Source organism: Canis lupus, chromosome 31 (genome assembly GCF_048164855.1).
Source record: "Canis lupus baileyi chromosome 31, mCanLup2.hap1, whole genome shotgun sequence".
NCBI classification, from domain to species: Eukaryota; Metazoa; Chordata; class Mammalia; order Carnivora; family Canidae; genus Canis; species Canis lupus.
Window position 1 is genome coordinate 23491273 of NC_132868.1, and position 20380 is coordinate 23511652.

The window sequence follows — 20380 nt, forward strand, 5'->3', positions numbered from 1 at the left end:
AGCTATAATGCTTCTCTTTGCACAAATGTTGGAGGTGTAGGTAGAAGAATTGTCCTGAGAAGAGTCCCTTTGTTAAGTTTTTATAGAATCTTCTTTCAGCCTCTACCCAAGTATAATCATCATCTTGGATACTTGGGGATTAGGAACAGGGAGGGGGAAGGCCAATCAAAAGGAAGAGCAGAGAGTGAAGGAGAACATGGTTTTTTGAAAACATCAAGTGGATTCTTCTGGGAAAGTATCATGTGCACTCTTGGTTAGTTGGGTGTTACCTAAGATGTCTTAATAGAATATTTTCATAATATGGACTTTTTATTATTATTTTTTTAATATGGACTTAAAAAAAAGATTTTATTTATTTATTTATTTATTTATTTATTTATTTATTCATTCATTCATTCATTCATTCATTCATGAGAGACACAGAGAGAGAGGCAGAGACACAAGCAGAGGGAGAAGCAGGTTCCCTGTAGGGAGCCTGATTCAGGACTCTATCCCAGGACCCCAGGATCACTGCCCCAGTGAGCTGAAGGCAGACACTCAACCACTGAGCCACTGAGGCGTCCCTATAATATGGACTTCTAAAATGAGAAGAAGAGTCAAGCCAGTTGAAACTGAATGCTAAATTCCATCTCAAATCTTGACTTCCTTGATTAATGCATTCTGTAATCTACTAGATATTTTTGCTTCCAAGAGTGAGAACATGTATCTCTTATTTCCTTCAGTTTTCTTCTTAGGAGGGTTGACTAAGTTATTTCAGGAAAGGAGAAGAAAGGGGACTTCTTATTTTCTTTTACCTAGCAAGTCTTATTCTTTTTTGAGGAATCTGCATTTTATACCCAAAACTAGGTGATCTTAGTCAATACAGTAAGTATGTCATTCTATATACTTTTCTTTTAAATGCTTTGAAATTTCCAGGAAAGAGGGTCTCCATAATTGTCTGCTGGTATTGTAGTGAAATAAAGACAAGTAATACAATTTCCAGGTCTGTTTTCTGTGTGAAGTACTGATGGTTTGACTTTGGTAGGTGTGAGGCTTAGCTCTTCAGTTAGTGCCACAATGTAATTGAAGCAGTATTTTAAGATAGATGCATTTTTAAAATGTTTTATGTTCTTTTACCCATTAGCAATATTCTCTTATTATAATTACTTGTAAATCTAAGCTTTCCTTCCCGCTGTCTCAGAATACAACCTAGCTTTACAGAATTTCATAGAGTCTGCCTTTGAGGGTCATGTTGAGTATCTTACAAGGAAATGACCAGAGCTGCTTGGACATCTTTTGTCATTGATCTCAGTAGAGGGTCAGTTGTGCTCAGAATGTGGAGATTGTCAGGACAAAAAAAATTAAAAGTGTAAGGGGATAAAAAAAAAAGTGTAAGGGGATTAGAATGGATATATTTTGCCTGGGTACTGCCCACACTGTTGTATGAGCAGTGTGAGAGGTTACATCCTTCTAAACTTGCTTACAAGCATTCCCAAACTAGCAGATTTTCTTTTTAAAAATGACTTGACAATTTGTTTTGAAGTTGTCACTTGGGCATATGGTTGTGGGGCACAGATTAGCTCCTAATTTATTGCTCTCTAAATGTGTTTGACATCGGAATTTAGACTTTGGAAGCAAAAAAAAAAAAAAAGGAATACTTTGAAACATTTAAGCTATTAGAATAGGAGATTTATCTCTTTTCCATCAATTCCTGGTTTAAGATGGAAATGTTTTCTCGACTGCTAACTTTCAGTGAAATGTGATATTGGTACTTACAGTGTATCATTTTTAGTTATCTTACAGGGCTGACGGTTACATATACTGTGACCATCCTAATAGGTATCCAGCACATCTTTGCCTTTTCCTGAAAACAGGGACCATGGCTCTTTTCCTAAGATGAGGACAAGTAAAAGTGCCTAAGGAGGCAGGGTGATGAGTGGAAAGAATTCAGTCTTTGTGGATAGAATAGACCGGGGGTTGAATTCCTCCTCTCTCTATCTATGTGGCCTTGGGCAAAATACTCCCTAGGGCAGCTTCTTCATCCCTAAAATGGGAATAATACATCTTTAGGTAACACTTTATTGATAGGATTAAATATAATGGCTGTAAAGTGCCTAACACTGTACCTGGTCAATGGTGATTTTTAATTGGATGGGTCATAGATTTAGGATTAGAATTTAAACTAAAGCCACCACACTCATGGATTCCTTGGGAACTGTAGTAGGGAATCCTCTTTATGGGGTAACTCTAGTTTCTGGTGCCACCACTTTATGGTGGAGGTGAATACATTAGAAGAGTATTTTAAAACTTTTATCATGATTAGGAGCAGAGGAAAATGAATCTCTACCTTGGCATCCTGAGGGTATAATCTGAGTTGGTCCTGATCCTTAGAAGATATACACTTTCTAGGCTTTTGTTTTGTTCCTGTAAAACATTTCTTTTTTTTTTTTTCATTTTAATATCTTTAAATGTTAACTCCCGAAAGTTAAATAGCATTTATCTTGTGGCTTTGAGCTACATACTGCCATGTATATTTCTGATGTATAAGTACCTTAAACAATTGTTGAAGAAGAACAATTTTTGAGGTAAATTAATGTACTCTGGAAGACAGCACTGAGAAGTAATTATTTTTACAGCCTCAACCCTAACATGGCTAGGACCCATGCTATGAAAAGATAATATTGTTATTCCTTTATTGTCAGCTTTTCTGAAACTAGCCACATTCTAGACTCGTTTGGATGGCCTGAGAAGGCCCAGTCTCCACAAAAGAGAGGAAGTCACAGGGCAGCAGATTTAGCTCAATGTGAAGAACGGACTGGGTTCTACAGGGACGGAATGCACTGCCTCCAGTGGTCGTGAGCTCAGCCACCACGGTGTGTGAAAGCAGGTGGGACCCTTGACTCAAATTTTAGATGAGAGAATGAATCCAGTAGCCTCTGGAAGTTCCTTTGAATTAAAAAATCTGTGCATCCAGACGGGAAGTCCTTTGTGGCTGGAAAGAAAGAGAAGGCCAGCAATGGATGACCTGCTCCGTGCCAAGCAGTTGGTGAAATGGGGAAGAGAGCAGACTTTCCAGACAGGCCATGGGGTAGGAACACGAGGGCAAGCAAGCCTGCTTCTGCCCTCCCAGGACAGCAATCCCACTCTCTGCCTGAAGCTGTGGTGGTGTATGGGAGACTGCACAAGTTAAAACTCAGAAGGTAGGATGAGGCCAGCCTACGCAGATCAAGGCACTTGGACTGTGTCCCACGCGCAGTGTGCTGACATGGAAGACTTCTCGAGCACAGGGATTATCGTGCTCAGATCCGTACACAAAGCCCACTAATCCAGCAGTGTGTGGAGGACGGGTGAAGAGAGATGGGAATAAAGGAAGCAGCTTGGAAAATGCTAGATTGTGCAGGCACTCAGTGGTGGGCCTGAGTGCTCCCCCGTGATATGGGGCATGTGAGGTGGGAAGGGCAGACGTGAGGGAGCACCGGAGTCAGCTGTGGAAGTCCCTGCTCCCGGGGGCCGCGCAGGGAGGACGGAGGAGGAACAGAGAGCCGAGGAAGGCGCTGAAATGAGGAGCTCTCTCACTGGAGGGTATCTGTTAGTAAGGGGCTGGCAGCCATTTTTCGGCTGGAGCTTTTGCAGATCACGTAGCCTCCCTGCTGCCTCCATTTCCTCATCTTTCAAAGAAGGATCATGACACCGACCCCCAGGCTTGCTGTGAGGGTCAAGTGAGATGACAAGGTGCAAACCCTCGAGTTTGTAAACCCTGAAGTCCCTCCCCGTGCAAACCATGGCTGCTGTCCTGGGGTAGAAGCAGCAGGTAGGCCTGGTAGCTTCCTGTCTTGCAGAATTAACGTTCACGTCCTTTTACTGAAGTTCAAGCTGAAGGTGCTGCTTGAATGAGATGATTATTATCCAGCCTATTTCAAAACTTCCTGCCGTGTTCTCTCTCACCCCTGGTAACAAAAGCCAGAGGCCTACTAGCCTCCAGACACTTGACCCTCCTGCTTTTCCTCTCTCCCTGAGGAGAAAGCCAAGTAGCCTTTAGAATAGAATTCACACTCCTCTCCGGGCCGATGGAGACGGCTGGCTGTGGGAGATAAGGACCTTTTCGTAACTGGGGTGTGCTGGTTGCTTATGTCGCGTTTTCTCATTAGGATGACTGCTGTCACACAGGTCGCATTGCCCCTTCTCGCGGTGCTTGAGCACAGACACATTAACATGTGTGCCTAGGTCAGAAGCCATCCCTTCCAGGGACTGATTTCCCCTTGAAGCACTGGTGAGGGGAGAGGCCCTTGTCAGAATTCTCATGACTGAATCATTGCCATGAGCTAATGTCTCCAGCTTTATGAGTCACTGCTGGCCCAGGCATCAGTTTTGTAGGTCAGAGAAATGAAGACGCAAGTGAGACTCCCCTGTTGTCCTTAGCACGCATGGGGGAAGGCAGGCAATTGTCAGGTTGGAGGCCTTTTGGAAATCAGATGTTTGGTCTTCTCCGTAAGGACATAAATTAGTGGAAGCGTTTAAGAGTTAATAATAATATTTCAAAAATCCTCTAATTTTTGTGTGTGTTTTGTTTTGCTTTAGGCAAAGTAGGTGAAATGATGTGTTTGGGAGATGAATGTTCTTGTAATAGGCAAGATATAGCTTGCAGGAGAACATCTGTAACCAACCCATTCTGCATGAGACAGGGCCAAGGCTTGTTTGTGTTTTAGTGCCTGTTCGAACATGTCTAATTTTAAAAAGATTTATAAAGTTTTAGAGGATTCTCCTTAAAATATCATTTCTTCACATAGCAGGTATATGCATTAATAGCCTACTGGCTAAAATATATACCCTCATGGAGTGTACGCAGTGCCAACATTGAGCCATATGGTATAAAAATAGCTGCTGATCTGAAGTGGATGTAGAAAATATTAGGAATATCAGGAACGGTTCATGAATCTACCTGTTAATTTAGCAATAGGCACAAAGAAATTATGCTTTCCAGATTTTTTATGTTTCTGATATAGATTTTATAGAAAACATGAGAGATATACTTGGATATTTGCTCCCAAATATTCAGGGTTATTGCTCAAATATTGATCAAAAAGACAATAACAGAAGGGGGTACAGAAGTTAGTAAGGGGGAATAAGCTTAAGTGCCGTCAATATCAGTTAAACAACAGGATTTTTAATTGTCTTTGCCTGTCTCTGTGCTTTGTTTTTATTGTGTGTGTGTGTGTGTGTATATATATATATATATATGCAGACACATCATATACATATGATGTACATAATCATATATATACATCTATATATAATTTATGTACATATTCTTATATATGTGTATAATATATGTAGTACATATATACGTATACACATGTATATTATATATACATTATATATGTACATATGCATTCTGTATTGTATATGCATATATATGTGTATACACACACACACACACACACACACACACACACACACACATATAGGTAATACCCTGTGGTGGGGAGAGAAACTGGGAAACCTACTTGCTTTTTTGTTTTTCTGTTTTTTTGTTTTAAGATTTTATTTATTTATTCATGAGGGATACACACAGAGAGAGAGAGAGAGAGAGAGGCAGAGACACAGGCAGAGGGAGAGGCAGGCTCCATGCAGGGAGCCTGACGTGGAACTCGATCCCGGGTCTCCAGGATCACACCCCGGGTTGAAGGCAGCACTAAACCACTGAGCCACCCAGGCTGCCCTGTTTTTTGTTTTTTAATAGACATTATTACATACCTTCTTAAGTCTTTGTGCTTTAAAAAGTAATAACATTTTATGGCAGTGATCTGCTTCTTGACAAACCTTTTGAGAAGAAGGTTGGGTGTCTGTGCAGTAATTTATAACAAATACTCAGGGTTTACAAGAAAGACGGTTCTTCCCCCACGACTCCTGCAGCCCATCCTATTTTCCCTCACCTTCCTCCTTCTGGTTCCTTTTTTGTTCTGTCAAGGAAATAGGCTGCATGGATAAAAGGGCAGAGAAAGCAAGGAAAGGATAGGGAGTTGTAAGAAAAATAGTCAGGAAACTTCCCAAGCTTCACATGTAGTAGTTTGTTTCAGCAAAATGAATCTTTTCAGATTCTAAAAGGGAAATTGGTATCATGAAAGTTTCCCGACCCACAAAACTGAACTTTTTCATACTTTCTGAGGCATCAGTAAGCATTTCATGCATGAAGGACAGGTGTTGCCCTCTGTATTAGAAAATTCAGAAGCGTTTTGTCACTTAAATTTTGATTATATTTGATCAGTTTCTTGGAAAAGGCATTAGTTTGCATGTGGAAGCTTTTGTTAATAGATATTTTAAAGATTTTTTTGGACACCAAAATGTTAACAATGGATCTCTCTAAGAAACAAAACTATACATGTTGTTCGTTTTAACTATTTTTCCATTTTCAATTTTTAACTTTTTTGGTATATCAAGACACAATTTTAAAAATTTTTTTTTCTTTTATTTATTATTTATGATAGTCACAGAGAGAGAGAGAGAGAGGCAGAGACACAGGCAGAGGGAGAAGCAGGCTCCAAGCACCGGGAGCCCGATGTGGGATTCGATCCCGGGTCTCCAGGATCGCGTCCTGGGCCAAAGGCAGGCGCCAAACCGCTGCGCCACCCAGGGATCCCAAGACACAATTTTTTTAGGGGAATTATTCTTTTAAAAGATTTTACTTATTTATTTGAGAGAGAGAGAAAGAGAGAGAGAGAGAGCATGAGCCGGGGGCAGAGGCAAAGGGAGAGGGAGAAGCAAGGAGCTGGATGCGGGGCTGAGCAAGGAGCTGGATGCGGGGCTCATCCCAGGACCTTGGAATCCTGACCTGAACCAAAGGCAGACACTTAACTGACTGAATCACCTAGGTACCCCTTTTTGAGGGGAAATATTAATAAAATGCAGTATCAAGGAACTATATAGAGATAAGGATCTGAGTGAAATATCCCAATAAAAAGATAGAATATTTTATTTATTTTACCAGTAAGTTTTAAGAAATTTCAGCTATGTGGAGATCTCAGTAATTATGTGAAAAACAGCATTTTTTTTCTTGCAATATTCCAAATTTTACCTTTGCAGAAACTTTAGAATAATTACCCACCCAAAGTGGGATGACCAAGCATACACTTATCATTGTTGTCATAGTATTTCCCATCTGATGCTTCATGTGTTTTATATGCTGTGTCTATGCACTCATATCTCCAAGTACCTTTGTTGAAGCTAAGTCGGAGGCCCCAAATCAGTAGGGTCCTGATTGTTGTTGCAGTTTGCTAAACAACACCTTAGTGTCAAAACTCATTTCTTAACATCACAAGGTACAATTTGAAGAAAAACGTGCATAATCCATAGTTTACAAGTTGGGGTGATGAAACTAGTTACCAGAGCCCTATGGGACTCAATTTCCTCCTCTTTCAGATGTAAATGACCTTGCTTGCAGGATATTCAGAGTACAGTATGTGATGCCCATAGTCCAGTGCCTGCCACCGAGCAGGCCCTTGATCAATCAGCCTTGTGATTATTAGACCTAGTTGCTGTGGGGTAATCATATTAATAGACAGGTAAGCTTGCCTTCTTCAAAGAGCTCACAGTCTATCAGGCAAACTGATAAAGCTAGCTGTAATTCAGTGTGACAGGTGCTATAATCTGTCTGGAATGTCCCCCTACCCACCACCCTCCTCGTCAGCCAGACAGACTCCTACTCATCCTCTAAAACTCACTGAAAGCTGTAATTGTAGATGAAGCTTTTCCTTGGCATATCCCTCCCCCTGACATGCGTGTGCACACGTGCACATACACACACTCAGGAGTTCCTTCTCTATGTTCACTACGCTTGGTATACGTAATCGGAATCCCAGTGTATGGCATGTATGTCTCACGATTACCATGTGAACTCACAGGCTATAGCTTTTTCATCTTTATATCTGAGTGCTGGAACATATAATGGGTCTCAACAGATATTCGTTGGAGAATATTCCTTGTCTGAACAAGGTGTGATACAGCACAGAAAGCAGACCAATTTGCCCAGCCTCCCAGAGGAGTTAACATTTAAAGCTGGCTCTCCAGAGACGAGCAAGGTCTTGCAGCGTGGGAGAAGGAGAAAGGACATTCCAGATAGAGGATCCAGGTGAGTAACAGCATGGACATGGAAACATGCTGTGTTAAGTGTCAGAGGAGGAAATAGGTATACCTGGACCAGGCAATTTGGAGAGAACCAGAAAGGAGCAGGAAATGGGGCTGGGGAGAAGTTCACAGAGCCAGCCTGAGAGCGGCTCTGAATCATCTCTTGGAGTTTGCCTTCAGTCTTGCAAGCACTGAGGAGGCATGGAAGGACCGTGAATGGGGCAGCAGCGGTGTGGAGGCAGGAAGACTGAAGGCAGAGACGATGATTGGGTGGCTGTTGTAATAATCAGATCAGAGATAAGTGCTTGGGAAATGCAGGTCAGTGTGGGGTTTGGAGCGGATTCGGAGTATACGGTGCAGAGACAGAACTCACTCTCCCTGGTTGGGGTTGTTTTGACTACTAACATAGCATTTTCTGCAGAGTTGATTTAGAGCTGCTTTTAATCACGACTACGGTAACAAAGGCGTCGATGATATATTCCTGAAACATTAGGGGAGGTTTGGGTGCAAGGCTTTACTTTTTTTTCTCTTGAATTAGTCTTTGCTATTTATCCTATTGTTTTTTTGTGTGTGAGAAAGTACCCACATGTCTGTAGTGGCCAGATTTAAAAAAAAAAAAAACAAAACACTTCCTGTTCTCTCTGCTTCTGCCTTTCATTGGAAATGTCTGGGAGGAAGTTTTATTGATTGAAGAAGGAAGAGCTCTTGCCAGGGAGCCGGTGATTGCCTTGATGGTTTTGACCAGGCCATTCTGCTGCTTTGGGCCATGATTTTCTTATCTATGAAACAAACATTTTGAACTAAATATTTAAGCCTTATTCCTGTTTCTTATCCTAGATGTGAGAATTAACACTTCGGGCCTTTTACTGAGAAAAATAATATATTTAACAGTAGCTCAAAGAAAACAGAGGCATCTTTTACTACAGTTTGGGGCATAATGAAAAAAATCAATGCTATTTTATAGTCAACCATTAGAAAAATGTATTTGTGCTTTAACCCATGGTTGGCCCTCAACATTCAGTGAATTGAGTTATAAAGTCTCTTCATTCCCCTTTCTGACCATTAGGGTTCATGAATTTATTACAAGGGATATTTATTGTTAACAGACTACTTTTATTTTTACTGATACACAATAAAGGATTAAAAATTCTTTACAGGTACCATATTTCTAGGCCTTGCTGTAGGAATTGGACCAAAAGAGGATATTTTGTAAATCACCTGCCTAGAAACCCAAGCATCTGAAAAGAGGGATCAGGAAATCAATTTCATGCTTCTTCCTGCTTTAGTGCCTGAAACGTGCTGTTTCTGAGAAGCATGCTACCCAGATTGCTTTAATTGATACTAAATATAATACGATTAAGAGCTTTAAGCATTTATTTAGAAAGCTAGATCCATGTAAAGAAGTTAGAATCTACTGTCAATCTTTACAGAACCTGCTTCTCTTTCTTGTCTCCCTGATTATTTGACCCACATATGAAGGGAGGGAAAGGAACAGATAGAGAAAAGTGCGTGTATTATTTTAAAGGTATAACGAGACAGTCTTCGGAGCAACTTCTTTGAAAATTAGTTCATTTCATTTCTTAACTAAATTGCGTGTCAACGATTTCTACAACCTCTGACAGTTTTCTTCAAATATTTGCCCTTTTTTCCCCTTTAATTAACAAACCAAAATGTTACCTTCACTTTTTTTCAACCAAGTAAACTCTTTCTCCAGGGTAGATTTGTATTCATTGCACAGGCATACCTCACCTGACATACAGTCTCTCTTTGTACCATTCAAGAGTTGTTAGTACTGTGTTAAGTATGAGCTAAATGGTCAACCTTCATTTTCTTGGACTCTGGAAGGAAAGGCAAGTGGCTATTTAGTGGGATTAGAATAGGATGTGGGGATAGGGGGTTGATGAGAGAGTATCAAACTATTATTGAGGCAAAGACAGTCTGGCATATCTGAAGTTCAGATTTTAGATCTGACAAAGGGAATCTGGGTGGTGAAGAAAGCTAGACCTTTATAAATTATAGTTAAGAGCTACCCTTTTAACAGTCTGCCACAGTTCTTGATACAAAGGATTGATAACTTGTGGGTTTGCAAAACAAAACAAAAAGCTATCTACTTTTCAATTTGATTTATAGTCTCTCCCATTTTCATGGCAAGGGTTAGGGACAAAGTTCATTTTATCACACTAAAGAAATATTCTGAAGCCATCTGGAAATTGGATATCAGCATTTATTATTATTATTATTATTATTATTTTGGAGTAAAACCTTGCAGTTTAGAAATAGAGTTGAAAAATCATTAGCGTATTTCCTTTCCATAAGAGTGAGTTTGTGTCATGGACCTCAGTGATGTATTTATTCATTTCAAATATATTTTTATTTGTTTTACATGTGTCATTTCCCTTTACATAGCATGCAATTTTGTTCTTGTTTTGTTGTGCTTACCACTTGAGTGAAGGATGGACAAGGTAAGGTCTCTGTCTAGAAGTTCATAGCCTTCTGGCTGGGAAGACAAATGAACACCTATAATTATAATAAAGAAATTAATACGTTTCACAAGAAAAATAGAGATAAATACATTTTCTCTGGGCTTTGAAGGAATCAGAGAGTGTATAGACAATCGGTAAATACTGTTGGGATAAAAGAATGAGTGTGTAAAAGTAGAATGGACACCACTTACAAGGTCTGGTACAATTAAGACACAAAATGATCATATAGAACTCTGTAAGGGTAAAAATACTATATATGATTATTCTACTACACTACTAGGGAAACAGAAAAAACCCAAAAGTTTCTATACCTGCTTTTTCTGGAAGAGATGGGCCAGAAGTGCTCACTCAGAGGAGCAGGCTGTCCTTATGTTGTCTGTGTGGTTTCCTTTCTCAGTGCCAAAGCTGCCAACTCACCCTGAAATGAAAATGGATAGGGACTTCAGAGCTGAGATAGGTGAGAAGAGTCTTGTACCCTCTGTCACAACAACAACAAAAACCCTTGTGATTTCAAAGGGGGGAGGGATAGTTATTTAACTCTTCCATTTTGGGTTCCTTAGCTCCTGAATTCTTTCTATGTCCATTAAATATTTCAATTTGACTTGATTAGTCACCTTTATTATTAATTTTCCACCTAGTCATTGATTTCAATATAAATCTACCGCAGAGGATAGTTTACATAGGCAGAAAGTTCCACACTTTCTAGAAAGTTCTTTTTGAGGATATTTCTTAGTTTATTTTTTTAAGTAATGGTTTTACTGATACCTTTATTATATATGGAACATTATCATTTCCATGATATCACTTGAGCCTCACAACAGCATCAAAGTTCAGTGTTGTTATCCTCATCTTAATGTTAAGGATGAGGACACAGAAGTTCACAGGTGGAATGAGGAGCCTGTGTCTCCAGACCACCAGACTTTGGTTTTGGTCATACGTTCACTGTATAGTAGCAACTTTAGGACATTCTGCCCTAATCTGTCCTGTTTAAGCCCCCTCCCCATTCCTAATCTTATTTCTGTATTACAGGAGCACTGTCATTAAAGAAGTGGGCACTTGGCCTATAAGTGATAGGTTTTAATTTATAACATACAGGGTTGGCATTTTAATTTGGGGTCTAGAACTTGCTGTGTCATGAAAGTTATCATGCTCTCATTAGGGGAAATGAATCTTTAGACAATGTGAGCATTCATATTTCTTCTTGTTGCTGGGTTTTACTAAGTGACTAGCCAATTAAATAGTTATCTTTGACTTCTCTGAAAAGGACTTGACGGGCTAAACTATTCTTCTTAGAGTCAACCCCAAGGACTGGCAGATGGACAGCCAGTAGAGCCAAAGTCCTAAATCAAAGGAGATTGCTCAGGCCCAACTTTCCTGAGTGTAGAGCTCAGGTACTGAAGCTCTGGTCCAACTCAGGTACAATAACTAGAGCTAGAGAAAGCTTAACAGCTAAAGCCAAGAGTAATGACTTAGCAAGGAAGGGTAAAATAAAAAGCTCTTTGCTCCTTTCTTCATTTCCTCATAAAACAATGTTTGACTTACATTTTTACCTCTGGCAGTAGAGTTAATTATGCTCTTCTCCTGTATATAGTATTATGGTGTCAGAATTTGGCAACTGATGAGCAAATTCAAAATTTAGATGATGGGGTAAAATTAATAGTTACCATCTATTGAGCACCAGGCCAAGAATCCATAAGGCACCTCATATTATGGTAACTGATTCATACAACAATTCTTCAAGGTAAGTAATTAATACTCACATTTTACACATGCAGACTTACTTTCCTCTCGAGGCTTAAAGTCATCTAGCAAATCAATAGCAATGCTATCCTCATAAATTCAGGAATTAATGACCCTTGAGTGAAAGGCCCTTTCTACAGGTATCTTGACTTTCACACTTTTGTGGCTGTTACATTTTTGCCTGCTCAAATTTAGGTTCTTCTAAGGAGATCAAAAAAGCAAGGACAAAGGTGATTTTCCCTTTTTACCTTAAGGACCTTCCCTTATTCACTATTGACAAATGATAAATAGGATTAGATTTGCTGGGGCCCTCCCTCATTCCTGGTACATTTAGTCCCTGCCCCTAGGGTGGGGAAATAATATGAGCTTCCACTCAGTATAAGTTCTCTATCACTCATTATTTAATTTCCTTTTCATTTTCCTGTTCTACCTAAAGCAAAGTATGGTGGGGGAAGCAGAAGTGATGATAGTGATGGCCTCAGGAAGAAAACAGGGTAAATGAGCAGGAGCAAATAGGTACTTGAGATCAGTATGTAAATAAGTTCATCTCTATTGTAAAACAAACCATCATGATGCCTTTGGCTTGAAAACTGCCTTCCCAATTTGTGAGCATGTTTAGGATTATGTAAGTGCAGTGTCTTAATAACAAGCACAACACCTCTCACCCAAAGAATGCAAAGTGCTTTGCAAACAGTAGTACTCACAATACTCTGTGATCTAGGGAATTTTTTTTTTTTTTTTTTTTTTTTTTTTTTTTTTTTTTTTTATGCTCTGTTTTATAGACTGGGAAGTCAGCTCGGGAGGTGTACTGATCTGTTCATGTAAACAAAATAGATCTACGACTAAACGCAAAGTCCAGCTTCCTGTCTCCTTAGACCACGCTGAAAGGTTAATCTGATGTCAAAGATGGCAGTTTTCTCTGATTTCCTTTTTTGTGTCTTTTAAGAAGGGGAACATGAATTACACTGTTACTATAAAGTACTTATATTTGCATAGAGGGTAGATCTTAAAAACATTGTGTAATTAAGGCAGTAGTACTTGTTTCCCTGAGACAGCGAGAGAGAGAAACCAGATCTCTGCTCCAGTGCATTTTAAAACTCCAGCAATTTTATTTTAGCAATTAGAAAAGATTATTCTTTTGCATTTGACCATTGTCTGCACTTGAAGAGAATGCATGGATTCAAAGTAGAAGATATTTTATTTTGAAAGGTACACAGGAAAGAACAACTTGTTATAAGATTTGTTCCAAATGTATGTCTGTATATATTTAATTACAGGTAAAAGGAAGAAAACAAGTGGATGTGTGTGCACGTGTGTGTGTGTGTGTATGTGTGTGTGTGTGTGTATGTGTTGCAGATAAAACAGAATTTGAGGGCTAGGAGACATGACGATACTTGTAAGGTATGAGGAGACAAGACCAGAGGCGCCGGGAAGCTGGACTACTGTGGAGTGCTGGTTGAGGCTTGTCTTTGCCCCATGGCCTGCAGCGTTTATGTAGAAATTGGGGACGCTTTGACTCGTTCCAAAGCCTTACCTGATCAGACCTGCCCAGGTTCGAGTTTGGGAAAAAAAGTGTTTGAAGTAAACAGGAAAATTACTCACCTTAATGATGTGTTTTACTGGCACTGACAGTGCTTTGATAGTCTGACAGATTTTTTTTTTTTTTTTTTAAGTTTTGGAGAGGAGAGACTTGGGGGAATTTATTAATATTCTATTTGGAAAACATAGATTTTTAAGCTTTGGGGTAAAGGTGTGGGAGAGGTAAGCTTTCTGCCATTCAGATTTCATGAGCTTGCTCCTCCTCCTATGTTTAAATCAGGGATATTTCCATTAGGTATTTCTACTGAAAATCAACAAGAATCTGTGACCATTTATTCCACGTACTTTCTGTACATGTGTCTCCCCAGTCATTCTGCTGTTGTTCCCACAGAATAAATTCTGTCTAACACTTGGGCTGTGGGTTCCCAAACTTGCAGTTCACTTTCATCTATGGTGGTGATTAAGACCATAATCCAACTGGTTTGATGAGAGAGTTTGGTGCACCCAACAGTAGCACACCCTCCCTTTTCTTTTTTCATTGGGAATGCAGTTCCAAAATCTCTGCACCTAAATCTCTGCCCAGGATGGGCTGTTTTTGTTTTGGGTGGTTTTTTGAAGGAAAGTGTGTATTTTGCTATTTTGTTCAGAAATAATAGTTAGATGTTGATTTCATAAATTTATTTTTCATTCCTTGGGGTTCCCCCCCCCCAAACTATTAAAGGATACACGTTTCTCAACTTTGGGGACTGAGAACTGGATCATTCATTGCCAAATATTTTTATCTTGATTGAGATAGAGTTGGGTGGTCTGGTCCCATGAAAGGAGTCTTAATATATGTCCCTGATTCCCTGTGACGTTGGTGGAATCCAGACTTGCGCCCAGGTTGGGATCCCACACATATAGGGTTCGAGAATTAAATCCCTTTGAGCTTTCCTTTTAAGATTCTCTATAGCTTGTGAAGCTATCTACAGGGCAACTTGTATAGTCAAAAAGAATACAGATGGATGGTTAAAGTTCATTAAACTTCAACTCCTAAAGCTAACAGACTAAAAGTGGGAAGAATAAATTATAGGTTATGAAAGCCTTAAAATAGGAGACCTTTACCAGCTCTCTCCCCTTAGTTCTCTGACTGGGAATACTTTAATATCTTTTTTTCGTCTAAGTCCTAATTGGAAATGAATCAGTGGCCAGTCAGATAAATGAACGGAAATCTTGACTATGGTGTGTGTATACCACCCTGTGTCTCACCTATAATAAGCATAATGAAAGCATTGCAGTACATTCATACTGCATGCTTAATCCCTGTTCTGTTAGCAGCCATTTGTCTGTAACCAGAGCAAATCCAGGTTCAGACTATGAGGAGATGTTCTCTAGAAGTGGGTTAAGGAAGATTGGGCTTACTAGTCAGATGTTCCCATCAGCATGTCAGAATGCACATTCCTTTGGTTAAGTGGATAGTGGTTTATTTCCATGGGTATTTGCTGTTTTCAAGAGATTTTGCTCTTGCTTCTATCCATATTCTACATTTGAGAAAATGGCAATTTTGGAAGAAAAATTTTGTTTCTTTTTTTGGTTTATTTGTTTTACTTAGTTCTTCTAAGGAGTTAAATCAAATGCACATGTGCAACTTAGAATATAAAAAAATCCAGGGTGCCTGGGTGGCTCTGTCAGTTGAGTGCCCGACTCTGGATTTTGGCTCAGGTCATGATCTCAGGGTCATGGGATTGAGCCTCAAGTTGTGCTCTGCGCTCAGCTCAGAGTCTGCTTGAGATTCTCTCCCTCCCTCCCCTCTGCTCATCCCACTGCTTGCGCACTCTCCCTCTCTAAATAAGTACGTAAAATCTTAAAGAAAAAGAATGTCAAAGAATCCCTCTTTAAAGAGTAGATTTTGTTATTTCAGTTCGCAGATAATATGAAACTGAATGGTCCCAGAGTGGTGGAGATTTACAAGATCATCAACCTTTATTAGTGGCAACCTAACATAAGGACAATGAAATTCTTTAATAAAACACTTTCTAGCATTAGAACTAGTAGACAGTTGAAAAGCATACCTCTTCTAGGGCTAGATGAACCAAAAAGTTCTTGCTCTGTGACCTGCAGAAATAGACATTGATTAGTCAAATGATCTCTCATCTCATGCCCCCGAAAAACTAGAGTTGATGGCATCAAGATTATTCGGTTCTGGTAGTACCTCTCATCCCTATTTTCATTGTTCCTGTTCTAGAGTGAGCCCATATGCCTCTGGATCAACTGGTATACTTGTTTCCAACCCTGCCCCTCTCTCCCTTCCCTCTTCAGTGTCAGGCAGAGGCATCTCTCTAACACACCTCGCAGATCTAGGATCATTGATGCCCTTTGTTGATGACTGCACACTGACCTCTAAGCACATCATGCTCTGATCAAAGTATTCCTTTTTGGCCCAAACTCCCACTAATAACAATGATCTCTTTCTGTTTGTAAAATGTCTTATATTTTTCAACACACACACGTACATATTATCACATTTAATCCTTATAACCTGTCAAGTTGGCAGTTATTACCCTTACTTCTCAAATGAAGAGTTATGTAACTTTTCTGGAGATCTGACACCAATTTGATGCTAGGGAAATGAGCCTTCCGCCTCTGTGAGTATTGTGTTCCTCACAGCATGCTGTGATTCCAAAAATATACTCTGCCCCACTGCCAGCAGCGATATTTCACGGTCCTCAGAAGACGATATTTGTTTTGTTTTCCCACTCCCATGCCTCTGCTCCTGCTATCCCTTCTGTCTAAGATATTCCCCCTCTCTCCCCTCATTCCTATTTACCAGAATCTCCTCTATCCTGAAATAAGATTAGCAAAATGTTTAAAACTGTTAAAGATAGGTGATGGTTTTGGTAACTTTGAAAATGCCAAGAACAAAAATCTAAGATGTCTCTATGTCCTTCACAGTGAGGGTTATCAGATTTAAGGGGTGGGGGGGGTGTCCAAACATCCAGTTAAATATAAATTTCAGATAGACAACACAAATTTTAGCATAAGTACATCCCATGTGTTTATGGGATGTACTTATGCTAACAAAGGAATCATTGGTTTTAACTGGTGGATCTGGAAATGCTATTCCCTGCTCAAACAACAACTCTTTAAGCAGAAGTGAATTTTTTTATCCCTCCCACCACACTGAATTCAGCATTAGTGAGGTGACAAAAAGTCTGCACATGCATTTAAATACAAGCTGAACTAGCACACTTATCTTCCATAGTCTTTGGGACCTCCTTACCTCTCTTCCAGCCTTCTTTTTCCTTTGTGTCATATCTGTTTCCTTCCTCTTTCCCTTTCTGATACTGTTTCAGATTTGTTCACAAGGACTACTGCTCTTAACAGGTTTGTTTATTTTTCTTGTTAGTGCTAAAACATTTTAATAGATATACTCTATCTCCACAGCATAACTAAGACAGTTCTATTGCATTCTTTTCCCCGTTGGGGCTACTTAGAATATTAAGTTTATGAGGAATGCAAAAAAAAAAAAAAAAAAAAAAAAAAAGGAGCCTGCAAGATGAAGCATGTTTTCATCTTAAACAAGTGAACTATAGGGAAATAGGAAGTAACATTATGATAAGCTTTTAAGCGGTATTACAAGTAAGGAAAGGGTTTGTTTACATCTCTCCCTAACCTCCACCTCCTTCCCCCATCCCCAGTAAACACAGACACCTACATATTAGTTGGCCACACAGTCCCTAATTATCAACCATGGAAATAGACATCTTAAAATTATTTTAGTTCTTATGGATTTATTTAAAAAGAGGCAGGAGAACAAAAGTGTAAGACTTGGCTTAAAGGTATTAAGTAGCAAATCTGATCTAATTTTTGAGTTACACCATTCCTTGGCAGTATCCCATAGTTCCCCTAGGATCTCAGCGTTCCAGCACGGGGACTTCCTGTGCTTATCTGGAATTAAGAAACTCCACAATTTGCTTATATGATGATGTAGCCTTGAGAGAAATTCATCTTGTCATTGTTCCCTTGCAACCTTAGGGGCAGCTGTAGTTAAGGCATCCCGAAAGTCCCTTAAACTTTTCACACATTCATTGTAGCCCACTTACAAGCCCCTGGTACTTTAAGTGCAATTTAAAAATCCAGTAAATCAAAGGAGATCAGAGATCAGCAAGCATGGCCTCTGTTTATGTTTTGAAATCCGTTTGCTACTCATTTGCCTTCTTTTCCTTTTAAAGATTTATTTGTCATTTTAAAGGTAGAGGAAGGGGAAGAGAGAGAGGAAGAAACTGTCTTAAGCAGACTTCAAGCTGAGCGCAAAGCCTGATGCAGGGCTCGATCTCATGACTCCGAGATCAGGGCCTGAACCGAAACTCAACTGACCCTGAGTCAGATGCTTCACCAACTGTACCACCCAGGCACCCCTATTAATGAATATTTTTAAATTCCATTATATTTATACCTGGGCATCTATTCTCTGAGGTAAAAGGAAGGAAGGATATAAACTATCAGAATAATGATTATCAAAATTGTTGTTACTCTTTCGTGGACAGATTTAACCTCTTTGCTCATCTGACTTAGTTTCTGTCAGGAGGACGTGCATTAGGCTTACGGTTTAAATATCGTAGGTAGATAACACAAAGCAGAACAAGTACTGTGGCCTCCCCCCAACACACAGACGATCACAAAACATGATGTGTTATTAAGAAAGAGAATTAAGAATCCACTCGCCTAGATTTCAGTTACAGTGAGAAAACTAGATTTCCAATATATTTTTTCTTTTTTTCTGTCTCTACTCTTTCTTCTTTGTTTCCTGATTCACCCCAGAACATACCTTCCTATTCATGAGCTAGGTCTTGAGTCAAAGAGTCATCTTTAAAAGTTTGTCTTGAAACTACTTTGTGGCTCTGAAATAACTTTGCTGGTCTCTGGTCTAGCAATAAAGTTGCACAGTATAAATGACTAGTGGGACTTAACATGGTGGTACCATGAGGAGAGCTGCTGTTGGTCACACGCTCTTAGCTGGACCCATCGCTGGACTGGACACACGGCCTGGCTTCCACCATTCAGCCCTCACAACAAACCCGAAGAGGGTTGTGGTATTAGCTCTTTCTTGGAGATGAGTCTGCAGCTCCAGCAGGCTATGTCACCCTGATAATGTGGCATAAGGATTTGCAGAGTCAGACCACCTCATCCCTAGTGCCCTGAGCTGTGCCCTGAAAGGCGCTGCCATCAAGGGAACCTGGAGTTGAACTTGGCCCTGCTCCTTGGTAGCTGTGAAAGATTAGGAAACTTATTTAACCTTTCTGAGTCTCAATTCACTTTTCTGGCAAATGGAGAGTCATAATATCTACTTCACAGGTTACTGTGAAGACTATATTAAGACATAAGAATTTAGCAAAGTACTAGACTAAATCATGTTCAGTAAGTATTAGCTTATGGGTTTTTTTTTTAATATGCAGCAAACCCAGGTCCTACTTAGTACATATGTATCACCAGAATATTCAGATATTTGAATATTTGAGCATGCATTAGGAAATTAGGAAATGCATTAGGAAATGGCAAAGGCTGTGGTTCATTGAAAGATGCAGATCCTAAATTTTTCTTGTTCATGCAATAATCCTCCAAACTGTAGATATCTATTCATAATTCTACTAATTGAAACCTGAACTTGGAAGTTATGCAGTTATTTTAGGAATGAATTGAGTTGTCTATTTTTCCTTCTTAAAAAAAAAAAACCTGTGAAACTCTTGATGTTGTAAAACAGAGCTTAACTGAGTGTGTGTCTCTGTGTGTGTGTGTCTGTGTATGTGTGTGTTGGAGAAAGGGAGGGAAGGAGAGAAGGAGAAGTAGGGGATGGTAAGCACATGTATTAAAGGTTTGGAGAGTATTTGTTGCAATGTTTATAAACCTACATCCTTGCAAGGTGATGACAATTTTTCAGCGTCTCAATAACTTTCTGGGACTTTACAGCCAGAAAGCACTTTGGTATTCATGTGCCATTCATTATGTTTGTCTCTTCATTTTAAATTCCATTGTTTGTTAGCAATATTTATTTATACTTATCTTTTCTAAATGGTAAGTTTCCAGAGAGTGGGGACTTGGTCCCCAGCCCTTCCCGTCCTAACATGTAGTTGGGTAACCTGAATGCAGCAATGGCCCCATAAATGCACAGGGAGACATCCTACAATGTATCATATGATGTGTCTACATGCACAGTAGGTGCCCTCAATTTGAAAACCTAGATTAGAGGCTTGGCCTTGTCCTCTACCCCTGTTTTGTTGCAAGCAAAACTAGCTTACCTACTTGAGCCTCTGATTCTTCATGGACACAAAGTAGAGACAGATGATTCACTCGTACAGTTAGCTGAGAATTAGTAGTGTATATGGAAGTACTCTATAAACCGTTAATGACAACGCAGGTGGTGAGTGCCAGTGTCATTTCTGGAAATCAATAGATACTATTATGCTCCACACTGTCTAGACATAGTCCCCCGTCTCTTCTTGTAAGACTGGCCCACCAGCTTTGCAATAAAAAAGAGTATC

General features: G+C 39.6%; 1 protein-coding gene across 11 annotated transcripts in view; it reads left to right on the forward strand.

Moving 5' to 3' along the window:
* TP63 (tumor protein p63) overlaps positions 1-20380 on the forward strand; it is a 219129-nt gene that overhangs the window by 148629 nt on the left and 50120 nt on the right. The window lies entirely within an intron of this gene.